Source organism: Balaenoptera borealis, assembly GCF_965194805.1.
Source record: "Balaenoptera borealis genome assembly, chromosome: X".
In the NCBI taxonomy this organism is placed as follows: domain Eukaryota; kingdom Metazoa; phylum Chordata; class Mammalia; order Artiodactyla; family Balaenopteridae; genus Balaenoptera; species Balaenoptera borealis.
In genome coordinates this window covers 84,789,541-84,813,192 of record NC_138881.1, presented here as the reverse complement: position 1 = coordinate 84,813,192, position 23,652 = coordinate 84,789,541, and the positions used below count along the sequence as shown (strand labels likewise).

The 23,652-nt window shown below is 36.5% G+C and overlaps 2 long non-coding RNA genes across 2 annotated transcripts in view; both read right to left on the bottom strand.

Annotated features, from left to right (window-relative positions):
• Window positions 1-23,652, bottom strand: part of LOC309620840 — a 387,201-nt gene that overhangs the window by 83,927 nt on the left and 279,622 nt on the right. The gene's annotated exons all lie outside the window — the stretch shown is intronic.
• On the bottom strand, window positions 617-22,546 carry LOC309620823. The gene is made up of 2 exons (XR_014239671.1): window positions 9,085-22,546; window positions 617-9,032 (listed from the first exon to the last, which is right to left on the bottom strand). It is a non-coding gene; the product is annotated as an uncharacterized lncRNA (long non-coding RNA).

Genomic DNA, 23,652 nt, shown 5'->3' with positions numbered 1-23,652 from the left:
CTTTGATTGAGAAGCCATAGAGGTTTTTTCACTCATTGCCCCATGCTCTCCCCTGTTAATTTTCTTTCATTTTATATTGGTTTGCTGATGAATGTATTTTGTTCGTCCTTTCATCATCTGTCTCTTAATGATGCACAACCATCTGACCTTGGTCTTTCCTCATAAATAGACCACCACTACAACAAATGCTCACAATAAAATTATAACCTTGAAAAATGTATCTTTCAGTGAAAGGAGCCCAGTGTTCTCCATTTTCAAGAATTCTAAAATCTGTTCAGGATATGAGAGTTTGAAAAAAGACAGGTTATCCTGAACTATTACACCCAGCTCAGAAATGCTGCCAAATCCCTAGTGATGAGTAAACTACCATTTCATTTTCAAATAGCTTGGTGATGTCTTGTTCTACATGATTTTGCATCTAGTGAGCCTGCAAAATACATGCGTTCCAGTTAAATACACACTAAATCTTCTCATTCTGCTATATCATACATGGGTGATTGGATAATTTGTTTTTGGCCTTGGGTAAAGGTCTTACTCTTTTTTGCTGATGAGAATATCATCTGTTGAATTCTGATTAGGCATTAAATTCCTCCAAAGTTTTCCAACAAAGATCACAATTTTTTTTTTAATAAATTTATTTATTTTATTTATTTATTTTTGGCTGTGTTGGGTCTTCGTTGCTGTGTGCGGGCTTTCTCTAGTTGCGGCGAGCGGGGGCTACTCTTCATTGCGGTGCGCAGGCTTCTCATTGCGGTGGCTTCTCTTGTTGTGGAGCACGGGCTCTAGGCGCATGGGCTTCAGTAGTTGTGGCACTTGGGCTCAGTAGTTGTGGCTCACAGGCTCTAGAGCGCAGGCTCAGTAGCTGTGGCGCATGAGCTTAGTTGCTCTGCGGCATGTGGGATCCTCCCGGACCAGGGCTCGAACCCGTGTCCCCTGCATTGGCAGGCGGATTCTTAACCACAGCGCCACCAGGGAAGCCCCAAGATCACAATTTTTAATTGGACCATTTGTGCATAAATTAAAAATAATATATGAAAACTATCTGTGGTAACCATGATTATTGCAAACATTGCAAAATCCTAATAAACAATATTCTCTTCATTTCTGAAATGAATTAAACCATAAGAGTGCATGAAACTCTCAATATCACCAAACCTCAGAAACTGTTGTATGCTGACTTTTCTGAAGTTAAAGAAACTAGCCCTTTTGCTAAGCTTGCCTGATAGTTTGTACTTCCCTTAGAATGCTTTCTTAGATGAAAGAAAGTGCTTTATGTGAACAAGCTAAAACTTCTTCAAGCTTAAAGAAGCTGCTTTAAGGAGAAAACTACCTTCCGGAAACACTACCTGAAAAAGGAAATGTAGAAGGCATTATGAGGATGAGAAATTTGCCTGAGTGGAAATTGTTACATGGGGAAGGGATGGTTTGCAGAAACATAGGGCAGAAGGAAAAAACTGAATTCATTCACTTTAAATTGAACGGTATCCCTCATAAAAGGAGGTCGGTGAAGATAAGAAAAAAACATCAGAGGAACCAGACTGTACTTTGCATATCTGTATGCTATCTTGCATACTCTTTTATAATAGTTCACCAAGGGCTAAAGTTATATGTTTCCAGGGCCTACCTCTATGTAAATATTTCAGCATGTAGAATAGCTTAAAATTACAAATTTTTGTGCTAAGGAGATAACTGTGTGACTGTTGGCATGCAAAAGAACAACTTGGGTGTGGAATGAAACATCTGAGTGCAAACTCTTAACACTTGAATTTGTATTACAGGATTTAAGAAAATGTATTTTTCCAGCATATCAGTCAAAGTCAAACTCCCCAGTCCCCACTACTCATACTCACACAAAGCATTTTCACTCTGGAGATACAGTAGCCGCACTGCACTTTTGTAAATGGCATAGAGGCAACCTAGTTGCAGGCTCCTTCTTGTCTATTAGGCATCCCAAGTAAAACGATTGCTAAATAACAAACTTTCTTAATATGCACAAGAGGAAGAGAGAGTTTGTGAAAAATGAGCTATGACATAAGGCATCTGGATAAATATGGGCCAAAGGGGAAATCTTTGGCCAAACAATCTGGTCCAAAAAAGGCCCAACCTCCCTGTGTGTGTGTGCAAGTACATGGACATTCCTTAACAGAACTCTAACTTATCAAACTTATTTACAGAGCTGTTCTGGATCACTTTAATTATGTGACAGACTCAAGGAGACCCTTCCTGAGCTTTATGGTTTTACATGTGTGTTTAAAATAAACTATGCAATCAAAGAATGACTTCCATAACTGTCTTGTCCACTCTTTGTGGCATAAAGTAGACCATTTAATCATTTGGGGCATATTTAAGCCACATATACACATATACCTCTTCCTAGTAGCAGTGCTAAGAGAACTGATGTTTATAAAGCTCACTGGGATTCTAAGATGAAAGGTTCTAAGAAAACACAAATTATTAAACATCCCAATAAACATGCTCATCATGAAAGGTTTAAGACTAATGAGCAGCATGCAGTTTATTCCTTGAGGTCTTTCTCAGCTGTAGTTATTATTAAAGGAAGAAACTAATGCTATTGGCAGAGTCAGGTACTTTAGAAGGCTAACTCTCTCCAGTGCAATTATAATTACACACACACACACATACCTTAAAGCAAATAATTTACTTTTTTCACCAAGAAATAACATTATACCTCAAAGTCTGGCCCCTCCTTCTGTTTAATACTATTTCTAACTCATGACTTGTAACACAGGTGGTGTTTTTTACCTGATAATACTTAGCAAAATTTAATTTTCAAATGCATGAATTACAAAAACCATATCCCCTGAATGGTATTTTGAGATATAAGTAACTATCTGCCAAAATTTCCCTTGTATCTTCTGCAACTACATAAGAATGAAGCTGAAATGGAATTATACCCATTTTCACTTCCGTAGCATTTAAAATCTGAATACACTGAAGTTAATCCCAGTTCTGCTCCTTGCTAGCTATATGACCACAGAGTTTTTAAACCTCTCATTTCCTCATCTGTCAAAATGATTAAAAATATCTCTCAGGGGCTCTATGAGCATTATAAGAGACAATTTATTTATTTTTATTTTTTATTGAAGTATAGTTGATTTACAATATTGTGTTAGTTTCAGGTGTACAGCAAAGTGATTCAGTTTTGTATATATATATAAAATATTTTTCAGATTCTTTTCCATTATAAGTTATTACAAGATATTGAATATAGTTCCCTGTGCCATACAATAAATCCTTGTTGCTTATTTTATATATAGAGTGTGTATCTGTTAATCCCATATCCTAATTTATCCCTCCCCACAAAAGAGACAATTTATTTAAAATACCTACCATAGTGCTTGGCACACAGGAAGTAGTCAAATAAATGGTAAGTGCTTCTGTTTTTGTCATTAGTAGTATTACTCCTACTTTGCCTGCTACTATTACAACTACATCTGCTGCTGCTACTACTATTCCTACTGCTAATAACTAATAATACCTCAAGTAAAAAATAATACCTCAAGTAAGATCATTTTAAAGGACCTTAATTTGTCATAATGTAAGCAATTCATAGGTTTCAGACAAAGCTGCTGTCAAACTGTAATCTGTGTGTAGTAGGTGCCAATCTGACTTTTTTTCCTAGCAGGGCCTGATTGCTCTCTTTTCTTCTCTGGAACAACTTGAGCTTTCTGTCTCTGCAATACTGTCAACGCAGACTGCACAATGACAGGGCAGACAGGTAGCAAGTCAAGCATGAATACGAAAGGGCACCTAAGTTAACTGCAACAACAACAACAACAACAAATATTCACAAGTGTCTGTCTTCTTTCCCTGCTATCAAAGCCACAAAGACTCCTGCTTTCAGCTTTGTGAGAAAGCCACATATGTAACTATAAAACTCAGGCTGTTATCAGTCAAATAAACCTCTTTCATCAGCTTTCTGAGAAACATGCTGCAAACCTAAAGACACAATTTACTTCCATGAAGTGAGTGAATGTTTTATTCTCTCGTTTTGACAAAGACATAAGAATTTCCCAGGTGAACAAGCCCTCCTATTAAAACTTGCTGTCTTACTTGATCTATGCTGGAAGAAGGAAACGGTGCAAGTTTTTTGTCAGTACAGAAATGTGAATAAACTTTGGCTTAGTTGGACCACAGGGAATGAAACTTTGCATTTATGCTCAATTCCTTTACCAATTGCAATAATTGTTCTTTTAGATTTGCATTTGTGCAGGCAGATGGAGAGTGGATTCTAGGGAACTATTTGTTAGGAAGCCTATATGGAAAGTGGTTAATATTTAGAAAAGTCCAACTTCTGTGTCTTGATTTCTTAATTTCTAAAATGAGATTGTCATAACATTTAGCATCCATAGATAATAGGGTCGTTGGGATGATTGGGTTAATAATTTAATGGGCTTTGAAATCCTTGATTAAAGAGTATGATACAAGGAAAAGTAATGTGTGCAATTACGTTATCAAACAAGAAGAATCCCAATTTTCTTCTGTGCAATAAACCTGCAATGTGGACCAAATTTTCAAAGGAAGGTGTAATGGTTATGCTTACCAAATTTCACGTGCATGCGCTATATCCTCAGAAGCATATAATTGCGTATGCAAAATGGATAATTGCATACAAAATTGCCCATTTGTGTGTGCAATTACCCATTTTATGCACACAAATGCTTGTTTGAAAATCTGGCCCTAAAACTCTAGCAGTAGAGGAAAAAATCAGCTTGCACACATGGTTTCTGAAACAGAAATTATGGCCTGCCTTGACTATATAACTGCTGTCAAGTATTTAAGCTGTCTTCTTTTCAGAGTTGAATCAGAATGTATTTTCAGACTGTATAACAAGACAGTAGCATGAAATATATTTTTTTTAAGATAAACATAGAAACTTTTTATCCAGCTGCCACTGAAGATGCTGATATAGCTTCTGACACCAGCAGTCAGTGATGAGGGCTATGTAATCACTGCTGGGTATAAGAGGCTATTGTACGTAGAGGAAAAGGGATTCATGTTTGATTAAAACTGTGAAGCATTATGTTTTAAAGATCCCCACTTTTCCATGGTATAGGATGACTGAAAACAGCTAGTTAAATACTGGTCTATTTAAAAGTAGACTGCTTTTTCTTTTATTGTTGCTTAAGAACTGGCATTTACATAACTCTCTAGATTTCTTCATTAGCAGAGACCCATCTATGTCAGTAAGTAGCTTCTGTAGTACATAGGAGCCTGTGAGAAGAAAATCAGAGTGGAGGGGTGAGGGTGCTTTACAAAATTAGCTTATATGCTTAGAACTTGAGTTTAAGCCATTATTTATTCTAGTTATTTCTTTCAATAGAATAATCCATTGTTAGAGAAATTAATCTCCAAAATGCCCATTTCAGGCCTGGTTATTTCTCTTTCAGAGGGCTCTGGCTATACTGCTGTTTTCCCAATGGCTAATTCACCCTCTCTTCAACTCTATAGTGGCTTCTTGTTTTCACCATTCAGACCACACTTGCTTTCTACTAAAGAGTCTTTCACTAAGATATGTCAAACTTCTTGAAGTGTTTCCTTTGATGCCTACTCTCTGAGATCAGCCCATGTCCATCTCACTGCTCCTTTCATCTAGTTTTCTCACTTTTAACTTGATGCTTTTTACCAGGAAATTCCTATCACCCCAAGCCTGACAAACACTCTTCTTCCTACTTTTCAAAAACCTCTCCTATGTCACTAACATTCTTCAAATTAAAAAGAAGTCAAATGAAAACTACCGCTCCTCTGAACCTGTCTGTGTAATCTTGAGGATAAACTTCACCTCACCAAAATCACTAACATTAAAAAAGCTGTAGCCTCTGTTATTATAGATTCTTGTCACCGATGTATCATCACGTTGTAAGTCATATATATAAAAGGATTCAGCTGTTGTTTTAGTGCAAACTCCTGTGGAAGAAAAGAGGTGGAGAAATAGGCAAACTCAGCATCATATACGTAGTGAGCATATTACCTGTCTCAAGAAAATACTAGCTTTTATTTCAACATATCTACCAATTGTAATGAACTTCTAAATATATTATCCCATTCTCTCCTCTTAACATCTCCAGGGGAGAGTAGGTAAGGTAGTGATAGAGTCACTTTTAGAGATGGTACACGGAGCCTCAACAAGAGTCATATTTGACCAAGAGAATATGGGTTATTAGTGGTGGGTCCATGATTCTGATCCAGATTTTGTAAACTGCAGAACTAAGTTCTTTCTCCCCCACTGTGCTGCCAAAGTTTAAATAACTGCATATGCAGAGGATTAATAATGGACACTAGTATATTTCTATCAGAATCATCAAGGTCCCTGATGAATAAAATTACTAAAGCTGCAGGAATATCTTGAAATTTATTAATATTCAACCTTTAAAAGAAACAGCCTTATCCAAAAAAGATACAGCTTGCCTTTACTTGCTGAAGACTTCCTTGCAAGCAGAGATTTGGACTTAATTTCTATAGGTTCTCTTACTCTCAAGCATAATTTTTTTTTCCAAAGTCAGAGAGTAGATCTCAAACTACTTTAAAAGTAATGCCATATGAGGCAAGAAATCATATGCTCAATCAATGCTTTAGTATTGTAAGGAGGCAGAAAATGTACAACTATCCTGGTCATTTCAACTATAGTTGAAATGATTTCTAGAGATATGATGAGAAAAATTGTCCTTGAGAAAATACAAACCCTAATACCCCATTTGTGTAGCAGAAATCACTGGTAGATGTGAACACCATGACTTAAGAGCAATTTTCAAGTTCAAGGCACAATTTCCTTTGGAGTATGGACAAAACACCAACAAGTGTATGGAAAAGAGAGCACCTAAGGTCTGCAGAATGTCCTCTAATGGGGTTTAAGCAGAAAAGTGAATGATCATAACATATAGATGACACTTTCCTGATCCAAAATGTAATGTCTATTATAGAGCTGAATAGATTGTATCCTGCAAATAAATTTATAGGAAATTACTATTTAAATAGAAAACTAACAAATTTTCAGCATACCAATTATTATTGAGAAGAGTAAATTGACCATGTCTATGTATTTGTTATTTTTAGAAATTTATTTAGTTTATTTATTTATTTTTGGTTGCGTTGGGTCTTCACTGCTGCACGCGGGCTTTTCTCTAGTTGCAGCGAGCGGGGGCTACTCTTAGTTGCGGAGCACAGGCTTCCCATTGCAGTGGCTTCTCTTGTTGAGGAGCATGGGCTCTAGGCGCATGGGCTTCAGTAGTTGTGGCTTGCAGTCTCTAGAGCTCAGGCTCAGTACTTGTGGCTCACGGGCTTAGTTGCTCCGCGGTATGTGGGATCTTCCCAGACCAGGGCTCAAACCCGTGTCCCCTGCATTGGCAGGCGTATTCTTAACCACTACGTCACCAGGGAAGTCCCTATGTATTTTTTTAAATTGCTAACAGAAATACTTTAAAAAAATTTGTATAGGGGTGGGAGGGAGACGCAAGAGGGAGAGGATATGGGATTATATGTATACATATAGCTGATTCACTTTGTTATACAGCAGAAACTAACACAACATGGTAAAGCAATTATACTCCAATAAAGATGTTTAAAAAGAATTTTGTGTAGTGTTTTAAACTGGGTTCTTTATGTAAATATTTGTGCATTCCCCAATGGGTGTTATGATAATTTGTTACAGTGTAATATTTTCTTAATGTCACTTTTGAAAATTGTTAGATCTCAAGACAGCATCATTTTAAGGAACACATTTATAAAAGAAGTATTATTCAAATGTTGTTGAACTTATCTTTGAATTATCTAACTTCAAATCCTGATTTTGGAATGAAGCAGTACACAAATAAGTAAATACAGTTAAATAATAAGTAAAATATATACATAAAATTTCTATGCTAATATGTGATTTAGTGAGAAATTATCTAAGACCAATGCCAAGGACCAATTTGTAAATATAAGTAATATTAAGTACACATAGTATAATTGTTTCACTTTTTAAAATATTATCCTTGAAATAATTGCAAACTATTAAATTTGTGTCTTTTATACAAATATGCTCATTCACCAAGAGCAAAGTAATTGAAAATAATACCAACTATTGCTGAAGGAAATAGCCATATGAGCTTGCTGAAACATCCTTTTTGTAATTTTTATTTGGGAAGCTTAAAATAAGAAGCTCAGCATATCAATTTTAAGTCAGAATGTGATAACAGTTGAAAAAATATTTTGAAGCCTACATCAAGAGATTCTATTGAAATTAAAGCCAGGACTTACTGAACTTAACTGATGAGGACACAGTTAAGTTCAGGATATGGGCAGGATTCACTTCTCTTCTATTTCAATGCCTATAGAAAGCAGTCCTCAGACTTGGACATTGGGTGAGAGAGGAGAGAGAGATCAGTGTAAATCCATCCCTGTAATTGTAAAACACAGCTCAAAATATACATCTTAGTGATGGTTCATAAACATTTCTTTATACACAAAGCATCATGTTATTGTCTGAATAAACAGAAATAGAGTAAGCTCACAGAAAAACACAACATTACAAAAATGAAAAAAAAAACAGAAGGATTTTGCCACTTTAGGAAATTTTTAGTGTTTTTATAAAATCTAATTGGAATTGTTTTGTACAAGTGAGATTGTAGCAGACATCGAGAAGATTGATGGGGTGAAAGTGAAGGCTGTAATTTAGCTCTTGTCATCTTTCAAATGTGTTTTGTATAGTGAGTGTGAGAAATTTGGTTTCCAGCAGTATTATTTAAAATGAGAATGTGTGGGCTTTTATCTAGATTGTGGGGGCATTGTCAGTAACAAGGGAAGGATGCAGCCTAAATGAAAGAACACAAAAGTTCCCCTTGAAGCCCCTGTCATATTCTACCAACTTGTGGCTGTGGAGTTATGTGTAATGGTTTCATCACATCATCATGTGGGCAGGTGCAATAAGAAGAGGTATTTCAAGTTTGCATACCTGGCAGACAGTAAACTTGCCCTGATCCTCTCAACATTCTCTCTCACTCTTCCTCGCCCTTCACCCCATGACACATGCACTTTTCACACACACACACACACACACACACACACACACACACACACACACACACACACACACACACACAAACACACACACCTCTCAAAACTGGAGAAAGTATCCCAAGCTGAGTTGTAAGTATACATTCCAAATTTAAATAATCATGATCCCCTGACTCCTGACAGTTATTATTCTCTGAAAAATATTTTAAAAGAATGAGTTTATCTGTTGCCATAATAATGCTGCATATCAAACCATTCCATTTTCAATGGCCTAACCAATAACCATATATTATAATGCTGCTCATAAGTCAATGTGTTGGCTGAGCTTAACAAGGCTCGCTCAGAGATCTGCAGGTCAGCTGGGCAACTTTGCTGGTCTTGGCTCTCTCATATGAGTGAGTCCTCATCTGGGGCCACCAGGCTGAAAATGCTCTGCTCCACAGGGTCTCATGTCCTCCAGCAGAATAGCCTAAGTTTGTTCTCATGGAGGAGGCAGGAACCCTTTAAAAAAAAAAAAAATACAAGTGTGTGAGGCCTCTTGAGGCCTAGACTCAAAACAGGCCCATCACTGGCCACATTCTGTTGGACAAATTAAGGAGCAAGGCTAGCTCAGATTTAAGGAGTGGGGAAATAAGCTTTAACTATTGAGGGGAAGAACTGTAAAATCACATTGCTAAGGGCATAGATACCAAGAGAAGTGAAGATTTGAGCCATTTTTGCAATCAATCTACCACGAGGATATTCTAATAAAAGAAGATCCCCAAGATTCAAGCATTATTCAGAATTGGCATTCCTCAATTTACACAATGTCTGACCACCAATGAAGCAGGCATTCAAATGGAGGGCCAGCGCATGTCTATCCCAGATATCTGTATGACTTCCTATCTCAAATCATTTACTTTATGCTTAAATTTGACTTCTTTAAAGAGGACTTCCTTAACCGCCCTCCACCCTAACTAAAATTATAGACCCTCTTTACTCTCTATCCCTTTACCCTGCTAAATTTTCCTCCCTAGCACTCATCACCACCTGACATACTATTTATTTGTTTTTTCAGTTGTCTCCCCCACCTAAAATGTAAGTTCCTTGAGTCCAGAGATTTTCTTTGTCTTGTCCACTGCTATATCCCCAGGATACATTACCTGCCGGAGTAGATTCTCAATCTTCAATAAGTGTTCACTGAATGAATGTCTTAATAGACCAGGACTATTGACATCTCATAGGCACTGCCTTAAAAATTAGGCATAAAAGCCGCAAAGCCTGTTGGCAGCTACATTTAGTTCTGGCTTGGGCACTAGCATATATATGATCAAGTCACTTACCTGTTTCTGACTTCTCTTCAATAAATTTTATCTACTGATTCTGTTGTGATCTGTTTTGATCCTGAAGCATCATGCCATCTCAATGCATTCTATTTTGCATTTACAGCTAAATCCTTAGTTTTAGCTAACTGTAAATCTATGTAGTTCTCAGCTTTTCTGTATAACAATGCTTCTTGCTTTAGGAAGAGATTATAGAATGGTGAAAAGACAGCTTTGTGAGCATAAGGACCTGGGTCCAAAGCTCGTTTCTGATTTGGTTGAGATGTTGGAGGAGTTACTTACCCTATTGAGACTCTTAAACCTGTAAGATAAATATAATACCTACTATGTATACCTAAGCTCATAGTGATTCCCTTAATGGAAACCCTGGTTCACAGAAATGGACTGCCAATAGCCATATTTGTGTTAAATGACCATTCCCAGTCATATTTGATTTACCCAAATCCAGCCCAGATTGAACCATCAGCTTCTTTCCCTATCTCCTCCCATCTTTGGAGTTAGAAATGAGGTTTATGAACTTGAGACCTGTGGAGTGCCACTTCTGCCATGGGGACTGTGTAACAGAGAACTATGCTAAAGAGTGAGAGAGATAAAGCAGACCCTCAGGAAAAAAAAATCAGAGGCAAGAAATGGAGGGAAAGTACTCCCTGGTTTCCTGACAGCTTCCAATTTCCTAATTCCAATTCTTTTCCAAGGCCTTTCTACTCAAGCCTTTGGGTGTCATGAACCACTCCTGGTTCCAAACAGTAAATATTCCTTTTCTTTGTTAACCTAGTTAAAGTCTGTTTCAGTTATTTACAACCAAAAAATTCCAAACCAATATACCTACGCTTTGAATTGTTGCAAAGATTAAAAGAGATAAAACCTGAAAAATGCCTAGCAAACTGTACTTTAATTATTATCATTTAACTCTACTGGGGTTATGCCTGTCCCTAACCCTAATCTGTCTATCATTCCTACTGTGTCCTCAATGATCGTTTACTGCTGACTTAGCTGAGACTGGGAAGGTTGTTGTACTTAATAGTATCTAGATAGTTAATAATTAATTTACACATATATACCTTGATCCCTGCACTTTTAAAGGAAATGCACTTTTATTTTCCCAAGCAGACATACTCAGAAAATAGATCACATCTGCTCTCACCTCCCTAAAGATCTTACTTCTATCTTCAAAGCAGTCAAACTTGTTGAAATGCTGGGTCTATCATTTGCCAGCTGTGTGGACATGGGTAAAATACTTAAACCCTCTTGCCTCTGTCTTCTTCTTCTGAAAAATGCGTTTAACAATAGTACCCACTAAATAAATTGTTGTGAGGCTTCAATAATTTAACATTCGATAAGCATTTTAGAACAGCTCTTTGATATTGAACTAGTTTGCTCTTAGAATAATTTGAGTCCTTCTCAGTCAACAAATACCCATCAACAGATTCAACACAACCTCTTTCAAAAACACTTCAGTATTTGTGGAAAATATTAACTAAAATCTACAGATACTAGCATACCCATTCTGATTATTCTTATTATTTATATCCCTGTAGTATTTATGGAAATATTCTATTCTTTTGCACTGCCTGATAAATTAGATTTGCATTTAGAATATTCTTACAGGAAAATTGCTCCTCTTAACTATACCATAAATTCCTTAAGGTATCTGAGTTATTTGTTTCCCCTCACAGCTGTTTTTAACTATGTTTTATATTTGATTCACAAGGTTTTCACTGTTCACTTACCTTAATTTAAAAATATACTTTATTTTGAAGTATTCTACAATTTAGACTTCATTATCATTATGTTACTGCGATGTCTTAAATTTGTATCAAAAGTGAAATAATAGGCTTTGTGACATATTTATTTGAATTTTTTGGTGTTGTTTATTTGGAGTGTGCTTATATTTTATAAATACCACTTCACAGATTTTGCCCAGCTTTTTATCTTCATCGTGATATTCTTTTAACTGGACTCAGTTTTATTGTATGTAATTAAAACTGCAGCCCTAGAAACAAAATTCCTTAGAGGTTAGAGCAGAGTGATAGGAAAATGTACCCCACGGGGATCCTGGTCTTTTAAATACAGATTTTCTTAGAAAGTGTAATCTGTAGTTATATAGCTATCCCAACTAAATTTTTTTTTTTTTAAACCACAATTTTTTAAGTTAAAATCTGTTGGCCCAGTGTCAGGCCTCACAGTACTTTATAGATTTTTATTCTAAAGGAATTCATAGTGAATTTAGTTATTAAATCCCTATGGATGTAGTATAATAATATGTTGATTAAGTGTTTCTGCCCTGTTAAAAAGGGTTAGTACTTTAAAGACTATTTGCTCTTTTGAACGGTTTGCTAAATTCTTTAAGCAATAGAAAAGGCCACCTCTTTCTATTCCTTCTCTCTTGGTGAAATTATTACTCTGAAAGAATCTCTGCATGTGGTAATTAATTTACAAAAAAAAAATCCTCCTCATGTATAAGTTCTAAAAATTTAGATTTATATATAAATTTGTTCTATTTGAAGTTTATTTTAATATTATATTAGTACAAATGGCTTACATTGCTATATGTCATTCTTTGCCTTATAATCATTATAAACCTCACCAGAATTTTAGATAATTTTAAAATAATTGTTCTTACACAATAGACAAAAGAGAGGTATTTCATATTCAAGCAATAACTGTAGTGTTTAGCTGGAGTCCAACCTATTCACCCAGAATTGTACATCCTTATTCTTTCCATACTGAGCCCAGATTTTTAGGGCTATACTTTTTCGACCATCTGACATTTAAACACCATAACTATACAATAATGTTACCTGATATATTATCCTAAATAAATATCACTGCAACAGTTTTCTAATACATCCTAGAACTCTACTCTCATTATCTGTTTTTCCCATGGATTTTAATTTAATGATTTAATCTGTAAAATCCAAGCATAACAAGAAAGTTATTCAAAAGAGTTTCTTGGGAGGGACCTTCAAGATGGCAGAGGAGTAAGATGTGGAGATCACCTTCCTCCCCACAAATACATCAAAAATACATCTACTTGTGGAACAACTCCTATAGAACACCTACTGAACCCTGGCAGAAGGCCTCAGAATTCCCAAAAGGAAACAAAATGCTCACGTACTTGGGTAGGGTGAAAGAAAAAAAGAAAAACAGAGACAAAAGAATAGGGAGAGGACCTGAACCTCTGGGAGGGAGTACTGAAGGAGGAAAAGTTTCCACACAGTAGGAAGCCCCTTCACTGGCAGAGATGGGGGGTGGGGAAGCTTTGGAGCCATGGCGGAGAGCACAGCAACAGGGATGCAGAGGGTAAAGCTGAGAGATTCCCTTACAGAGGATCAGTGCTGACCAGCATTCACCAGCCTGAGAGGCTTGTCTGCTCACCCGCCGGGGCGGGTTGGGGCTGGGAGCTGAGGCTCGGGCTTCGGAGGTCAGATCAGAGGGAGAAGACTGGGGTTGACTGCGTGAACACAGCCCAAAGGGGGCTAGTGTGCCACAGCTAGCTGGGAGGGAGTCCGGGAAAAAGTCTGGAACTTCCTTAGAGGCAAGAGACCATTGCTTCAAGGTGCATGAGGAGAGGGGATTCAGAGCACCACCAAAATGAACTCCAGAGATGGGCAAGAGCCATTGCTATCTGTGTGGACACCAGAGATGGGCATGAAATGTTAAGGCTGCTGCTGCAGCCACCAAGAAGCTTGTGTGCAAGTACAGGTCACTCTCCACACCTCCCCTCCCAGGAGACTGTGCAGCCCACCATCGCCAGGGTGAACACACGGCACTCCTCAGGCTGTTGCAATGTCATGCTGGCCTCTGCCACCACAGGCTTGCCCCACATGCCATACCCCTCCCTCCCCTCGGCCTGAGCAAGCCAGATCCCCTTAATCAGCTGCTACTTTAACCCCATACTGTCTGAGCAAAGAACAGACACCCTCAGACCACCCACACGTAGAGGCAGGACCAAATCAAAAGTTGAACCCTAGGACCTGTGCAAACAAAGAAGAGACAGGGAAATTTCTCCCAGAAGCCTCAGGAGCAGGGGATTAAATATCAACAATCCACCTGATGTATCCTGCATCTCTGGAATACCTGAATAGACAACGAATCATCCCAAAATTGATGTGGTAGACATTGGGAGCAACTGTAGACTTGGGGTTTGCTTTCTGCATCTAATTTGTTTCTGGTTTTATGTTTATCTTAGTTTAGTATTCAGTGTTTATTATCATTGGTAGATATGTTTATTGATTTGGTTGCTCTCTTCCTTTATATATATATATATATATATATATATATATATATATATATATATATATATATATATATATATATTGTTTTCCTTTTTCTCTTTTTGTGAGTGTATGTGCATGCTTCTTTGTGTGATTTCTTTGTACAGCTTTGCTTTTACCATTTTTCCTAGGGTTCTGTCTGTCCTTTTTTATTTTTAGTATAGTTTTTAGTGCTTGTTATCATCGGTGGATTTTTTTTGGGTTTGGTTGCTCTCTTCATCCTTTCTTATTTCTTTTTTCTTATTACTTCTTAAATTTTAATTTTTAATAACTATTTTATTTTATGTTATTTTATTTTTTTCTTTCTTTCCTTCTATTTTTCTCTCTTTTCTTCTCAGCCATGTGGCTGACAGGGTCTTGGTGCTCTGGCTGGGTGTCAGGCCTGTGCCTCTGAGGTGGGAGTGTGAGTTCAGGACATTGGTCAACCAGAGACCACCCAGCTACATGTAATATCAAATGATGGAAGCTCACGCAGAGATATCCATCTCAACACTAAGACACAGCTCCTCTCAATGACCAGCAAGCTACCGTGCTGGACACCCTATGCCAAACAACTAGCAAGACAGGAACACGACCCTACTGTTAGCAGAGAGGCTGCCTAAAATCATAATAAGATCACAGACACCTCAAAACACACCACCGAATGCGGTCCTGCCCACCAGAAAGACAAGATCCAGTCTCATCCACCAGAACACAGGCAAAAATCCCCTCCACCAGAAAGCCTACGCAACTCACTGAACCAACCTTAACCACTGGAGGAAGACACCAAAAACAATGGGAACTACAAACCTGCAGCCAGAGAAAAGGAGACCCCAAACACAGTAAGTTGAGCAAAATGAGAAGACAGAGAGACACACAGCAGGTGAAGGAGCAAGGCAAAAACCCACCAGACCTAACAAATGAAGAGGAAATAGGCAGTCTATCGGAAAAGGAATTCAGAATAATGATAGTAAAGATGATCCAAAATCTTGGAAATAGAATGGAGAAAATACAAGAAAAGTTTAACAGGGACCTAGAAGAACTAAGGAGCAAACAAACAATGATGAACAACACAACAAATGAAATTTAAAATTCTCTAGAAGGAATCAATAGCAGAATAACTGAGGCAGAAGAACGGATAAGTGACCTGGAAGATAAAACAGTGGAAATAATTACCACAGAGCAGAATAAAGAAAAAAGAATGAAAAGCATGGAGTACAGTCTCAGAGACCTCTAGGACAACATTAAGTGCACCAACATTCGAATTCTAAGGTTCCCAGAAGAAGAGAAAAAGAGAGGGACTGAGAAAATATTTGAAGAGATTATAGTTGAAAACATCCCTAACATAGGAAAGGGAATAGTCAATAAATTCCAGGAAGTTCAGAGAGTCCCATACAGGAAAAACCCAAGGAGAAATGCGACAAGACACATATTAATCAAACTACTAAATACAAAGAAAAAATAATAAGAGCAGCAAGGACAAAATAACAAATAACATACAAGGGAATCCCCAAAAGGTTAACAGCTGATCTTTCAGCAGAAACTCTGCAAGCCAGAAGGGAGTGAAAGGACATATTTACAGCGATGAAAGGGAAAAACTTACAACCAAGAATACTCTACCCAGCAAGGATCTCATTCGGATTCGACAAACAAATTGAAACCTTTACAGACAAGTAAAACTAAGAGAATTCATCACCACCAAACTTGTTTTACAATAAATGCTAAAGGAGATTCTCTAAACACAAGAGAAGAAAGGACCTACAAAAACAAACCCAAAACAATTAAGAAAATGGTAATAGGAACATACATATCAATAAATACCTTAAATGTAAATGGATTAAATGCTCCAACCAAAAGACATAGACTGGCTTAATGGATACAAAAACAAGACCCGTATATATGCTGTCTACAAGAGACCCACTTCAGACCTAGGGACACATACAAACTGAAAGTGAGAGGATGGAAAAAGATATTCCATGCAAATGGAAATCAGAAGAAAGCTGAAGGAGCAATTCTCATATCAGACAAATAGACTTTAAAATAAAGACTATTACAAGAGACAACAGGGCTTCCCTGGTGGTGCAGTGGTTGAGAGTCCACCTGCCAATGCAGGGGACACGGGTTCGAGCTCTGGTCTGTGAAGATCCCACATGCCGCGGAGCAACTGGGCCTGTGAGCCACAACTACTGAGCCTGCACATCTGGAACCTATGCTCTGCAACAAGAGAGGCCGTGATAGTGAAAGGCCCATGCACCGCAATGAAGAGTGGCCCCCGCTTGCCACAACTAGAGAAATCCTTCACACAGAAATGAAGACCCAACACAGCCAGGAATAAATAAATAAATAAATAAATTTAAAGCACTGCAATTAAAAAAAAAAAGAGAGACAACAAAGGACACTACATAGTGATCAAGAGATCAATCCAAGAAGGGTGTAAATCTTTATGCACCCAACATAGGAGCACCTCAATACATAAGGCAAATGCTAACAGCCATAAAAGGGGAAATCGACAGTAACACAGCCATAGTAGGGGACTTTAACACCCCATTTTCACCAATGGACAGATCATCCAAAATGAAAATAAATAAGGAAACACAAGCTTTAAATGACACATTAAACAAGATGGACTCAATGGATATTTATAGGATGTTCCATCCAAAAACAACAGAATACACTTTCCTCTCAAGTGCTCATGGAACATTCTCCAGGATAGAGCATATCTTGGGTCACAAATCAAGCCTTGGTAAATTTAAGAAAATTGAAATCATATCAAGTATCGTTTCCGACAAAAATGCTATGAGAATAGATATCAATTACAGGAAAATATCTGTAAAAAATACAAACACATGGAGGCTAAACAATACAATACTTAATAACCAAAAGATCACAGAATAAATCAAAGAGGAAATCAAAAAATACCTAGAAAAAAAATGACAGTGAAAACACGACGATGCCAAACCTATGGGAGGCAGGAAAAGCAGTTGTAAGAGGGAAGTTCATAGCAATACAATCCTACATCAAGAAACAAGAAACATCTCAAATAAACAATCTAGGCTTACACCTAAAGCAATCAGAGAAAGAAGAACAAAAAACCACAAAGTTAGCAGAAGGAAAGAAATCATAAAGATCAGATCAGAAATAAATGAAAAAGACACGAAGGAAGTGATAGCAAAGATCAATAAAACTAAAAGCTGGTTCTTTGAGAAGATAAACAAAATTGATAAACCATTAGCCAGACTCATCAAGAATAAAAGGGAGAAGACTCAAATCAATAGATTTAAAAATGAAAAAGGAGACATAAAGACTGACACTGCAGAAATACAAAAGATCATGAGAGATTACTACAAGCAACTATATGCCAATAAAATGGACAACCTGGAAGAAATGGATGGATTCTTAGAAAAGCACAACCTTCTGAGAATGAACCAGGAGGAAGCAGAAAATATAAACAGACAAATCACAAGCACTTAAATTGAGACTGTGGTTAAAAACCTTCCAACAAACAAAAGCCCAGGACCAAATGGCTTCACAGGTGAATTCTATCAAACATTTAGAGAAGAGCTAACACCTATCCTTCTCAAACTGTTCCAAAATATAACAGAGGGTGAAGCACTCCCAAACTCATTCTACAAGGCCACCATCATCCTGATACCAAAACCAGACAAAGATGTCACAAAGAAAGAAAACTACAGGTCAATATCACTGATGATCATAGATGCAAAAATCCTCAACAAAATACTAACAAACAGAATCCAAAAGCACATTAGAAGGATCATAAACCATGAGCAAGTGGGGTTAATCCCAGGAATGCAAGGATTCTTCAATATACACAAATCAATGTGATAAACCATATTAACAAATTGAAGGAGAAAAACCATATGATCATCTCAATAGATGCAGAGAAAGCTTTTGACAAAATTCAACACCCATATATGATAAAAGCCCTGCAGAAAGTAGGCATAGAAGGAACTTTGCTCAACATAATAAAGGCCATATATGACAGACCCACAGCCAACATCGTCCTCAATCGTGAAAAACTGAAACCATTTCCACTAAGATCAGGAACAAGGCAAGGTTACCCACTCTCACCACTATTATTCAACATAGTTTTGGAAGTTTTAGCCACAGCAATCAGAGAAGAAAAAGAAATAAAAGGCATCCAAATTGGAAAAGAAGTAAAGCTGTCACTATTTGCAGATGAAATGATACTATACATAGAGAATCCTAAAGATGCTACCAGAAAACTACTAGAGCTAATCAATGAATTTGGTAAAGTAGCAGGATACAAAATTAATGCACAGAAATCTCTTGCATTCCTATACACTAATGATGAAAAATCTGAAAGTGAAATTAAGAAAACACTCCCATTTACCACTGCAACAAAAAGAATAAAATATCTAGGAGTAAACCTACCTAAGGAGACAGAAGACCCATATGCAGAAAACTACTAGACACTGATGAAAGAAATTAAAGATGATACAAACAGATGGAGAGATATACCATGTTCTTGGATTGGAAGAATCAACATTGTGAAAATGACTATATGACACAAAGCAATCTACAGATACAATGCAATCCTTACCAATGGCATTTTTCACTGAACCAGAACAAAAAATTTCACAATCTGTGTGGAAACACAAAAGATCCCAAATAGCCAAAAGAATCTTGAGAAAGAAAAACCAATCTGGAGGAATCAGGCTCCCAGACTTCAGAGTATACTACAAAGCTACAGTAATCAAGATAGTATGGTACTGTCACAAAACAGAAATATAGATCAATGGAACAGGATAGAAAGCCCAGAGAAAAATCCACGCACATATGGTCACCTTATCTTTGATAAAGGAGGCAAGCATATACAGTGGAGAAAAGACAGCCTCTTCAATAAGTGGTGTTGTGAAAACTGGACAGCTACAGGTAAAAGAATGATATTAGAACATTCCCTAACACCATATACAAAAATAAACTCAAAATGGATTAAAGACCTAAATGTAACACCAGACACTGCAAAACTCTTAGAGGAAAACATAGGCAGAAGACTCTCACATAAATCACCACAAGATACATTTTGACCCCCCTCTTAGAGAAATGGAAATAAAAACAAATATAAACAAATGGGATGTAATGAAACTTAAAAGCTTTTGCACAGCAAAGGGAGCCATAAACAAGATGAAAAGACAACCTCCAGAATGGGAGAAAATATTTGCAAATGAAGCAACTGACAAAGGATTAATCTCCAAAATATACAAGCAACTCATGCAGCTGAATAACAAAAAATCAAACAACCCAATCGAAAAATGGGCAGAAGACCTAATTATACATTTCTCCAAGAAGATATACAGATTGCCAACAAACACATGAAAGGATGTTCAACATCACTAATCATTAGAGAAATGCAGATCAAAACTACAATGAAGTGTCACCTCACACCGGTCAGAATGGCCATCATCAAAAAATCTACAAACAATAAATTCTGGAGACGGTGTGGAGAAAAGGGAACCCTCTTGCACTGTTGGTGGGAATGTAAATTGATACAGCCACTGTGGAGAACAGTATGGAGGTTCCTTAAAAAACTAATAATAGAACTGCCATATGACCCAGCAATACCACTACTGGGCATATATCCTGAGAAAACCATAATTCAAAAAGAGTCATGTACCACAGTGTTCATTGCAGTTCTATTTACAATAGCCAGGACATGGAAGCAACCTAAGTGTCCATCGACAGATGAATGGATAAAGAAGATGTGGCACATATATACAATGGGATATTACTCAGCCATAAAAAGAAACGAAATTGAGTTATTTGTACTGAGGTGGATGGACTTAGAGTCTGTCATACAGAGTGAAGTAAGTCAGAAAGAGAAAAACAAATACCGTATGCTAACACATATATATGGAATCTAAAAAAAAGAAAAAAAATGGTTTTGAAGTACCTAGGGGCAGGACAGGAATAAAGATGCAGTCGTAGAGAATGGACTTGAGGACACGGGGAGGTGGAAGGGTAAGGTGAGACGAAGTGAGAGAGTGGCATGGACGTATATATACTATCAACTGTAAAATAGATAGCTAGTGGGAAGCAGCTGCATAGCACAGGGAGACCAGCTCGGTGCTTTGTGACTACCTAGAGAGGTGGGATGTGGAGGGTGGGAGGGAGAGGAAAGAGGGAGGAGATATGGGGATATATTAATACTTATAGCTGATTCACTTTGCTATAAAGCAGAAACTAACACACCATTTTAAAGCAATTATACTCCAATAAAGATGTTAAAAAAAAAAGAGCTTCTTGGATGTACAGAGTATTAGAATAATATGTACCTGTGTGCTAAGTATTCTGAAAAGTTCATTTCCATCTTGTTTGCCCATATTTCTGAAACATTATCCATTCCTTCTGATGTAAATATTTCACATTATATCGTGGAGATATAGAAACCCTTAATTAATAGGTGGGTGGATGTAAATTGACGTCTTTCTTGGAAACAATTTAGCAATTTGTATCAGGTCTCTTAGAAATTTATCTAAGGATTTATTCTTAGGAAATAATTATGAATGTGTAACAAACTTTATACAAGGATGTCAGCTGCAATATTGTTTACAAAAATAAAAACTTGGAAATAGCTCAAATGTTGGAAAACTATATAACATGCCAATAATGATTATTTCTGGTAGCTGGGATTTGGAGTAAATTTTATTTTCTTCCTTTTGCTTTTTTATCTTATTAATATTCTCCAAGAATATTTTTTATTTTATAAACAAAAATGGAAATATTCACTCGAATTCATGCTGCGGTAGCTCCTCTGCTCTTGATTCCTGTTTGAAATGCCCTTGGCATAAGGCAATTTAATAGGTCCCAGTCTTGATTTCTAATTCTTAACTCACAGTGATGTGTTCCGGGGGTTGTTGGCAGGGAAGAGAACTTGACTAAATCCTATAAAATCCCTGAGCCTCATTGCCTTGTCAATAAAGTTGGCATAATAATAACTTATATGTCTATATATAAACACCTAAACCATATCTTGACGTCCCTTCTAATAGTAAGATCTTAGATCCTATGAAATCATGAAAAAAAAAATCACAATTCAAGGAATGTGAGGAAAAGATTGTTAGCATTAATGTAAGACATCTGACAGCATGAGAGTAAATCCCTATTCATCATTTAAAGAAACATTTTTTTGTCAGACCCAGAGTTTGATTTACCATGAAGCTAATTTACCCTGGATGTGCCTTAATGTATTCATATGGATTTAGGTATAGGCAGAATTTCAACACATAAGATATTTTAACCACAATCTGTTATGATGACTGTCTTTTTCCACTCCAACTTTCCTTCACATGTCCCCTTCCATCAGGTGGTACTGGAGTGGCTGTGCATTTGGGGGATATAACTGAAGGGGAGTTGAATTTGGAATATGCCATTTTAACTGCAATGTCTAAAGAAGATTTGAAATGTTTCAACAAAACACATGAGACACTATAGACTCTTGATTTAGACATCTATAAAGGATACCTTTTATCATCTTAAAATTTATGTACTAAAGAGAATTCAATTTAAAAAACAAGAAAATAGAGTGATGACATAATAGAAATTATTTGAATATCATGAAGTTAATTATTAATATCCTCTTGGCTTTTTTGATAATTCAGTTAAAAAGGAATGAATCATGATCACATTGAAAAGATATTTAAATTTCTTGCTGATTTGCTGTGAATTTCTGATATTGATAAAAGTAACGAAAACCTCAAAATCCACCAGTAAAACAAAGTCATTGGTGACAAACTGGATAATCAGTGCTGTCAATTCTAAGATTACTTCAAAGTTGTCACTGAACAGGAAAACTTGAAAAGCCCTTGAAATCTTACAACTGACATATGAAAAATATTTGACAAAGGTTTCCTAAATTTGACAACAATCCTAAAGTTTATATGGCATTGTCAATAATGAGTTATAAAACTGAAAGGAACTAACTATATTATGATACTGATTAATCTCCTTATTCTCTGTATAGAAATTATTGCAAAATTATTTTCCTATGTGCAGATCACTGATTATGCAGCCAAAAAGCACAAGTTGAAAGTATTACATAAGTGTGTGAGATAGTTAATAAAAATGTTCTGATTCTTTTTTCTGAATTTTGTCATATTTATATTTGATGTATTTTCTGAAATGTGTAATTTATTACAAGCTATTTTATCATTCTGAGTAACTATTAACTTTTGTGCTTAATTTATGTATTTAATTGTAATTGACAATTTTTTCTTAAAGATGATCTCCCCAAATTATGTAAGCTTCAGGTCTCAAAAACCTGGATCTGCTCATCATCATACAACCTTATTTTCTGTCATTAATTCTTCAGGTTGAAATAGAAAAATGTGGAGAGTCTATGATCACATTGTTGACTAGACCACAGTAAATGTATCAAAAAAAGGAGAATCATTTACTACGTTAGTGATTTCCCTATTCAGCATTGCTAATTCCCTAAAAAAAAAGGTAGTAAAGACAAATTGCTGGAACTGCTGATACATCTTTTCCCTTAAAATCCTGAAAACAAAAAATTAACAAGCCAAAACCAGTATCTTTTATGTTTTCCATTTTAAAATGACCAAGGCTGCTTAGAGTACAAAGTTATTTAGCATTGGGGATTTATTTGGAATATATTGTATATAAAACCAGAAGTGAAAATGCTAAGAAATGTCATGGTAACTGAAGTATATGAGACTGTGCTACATGTTAATAAAAACACAGTTGCTGACTGTTCATTAAAATTGATTAAACATTGTAACTTTGGAACACACATTGGGATTTAGTTCAAGCAGTTGCATTCTTTATGACATATGATTTCCCTCATCAGTGCACTTTGGTTTCTTTTATAGTGAGATTTTCAACCACTGCTTTAAATATTATACATTCCATTTTTCCAGAGGTGATGACTGCATCTAAAAAAAAAAGAAAACTGATTCTTACATGTATTCCAACAATTATAGAAGAGTAGATCAAGGTTTGACAATTATAAAGTCTCTCAGATTCTGTTTGAAAGTGTTAGAGCAATATAAATATGAAAGAAA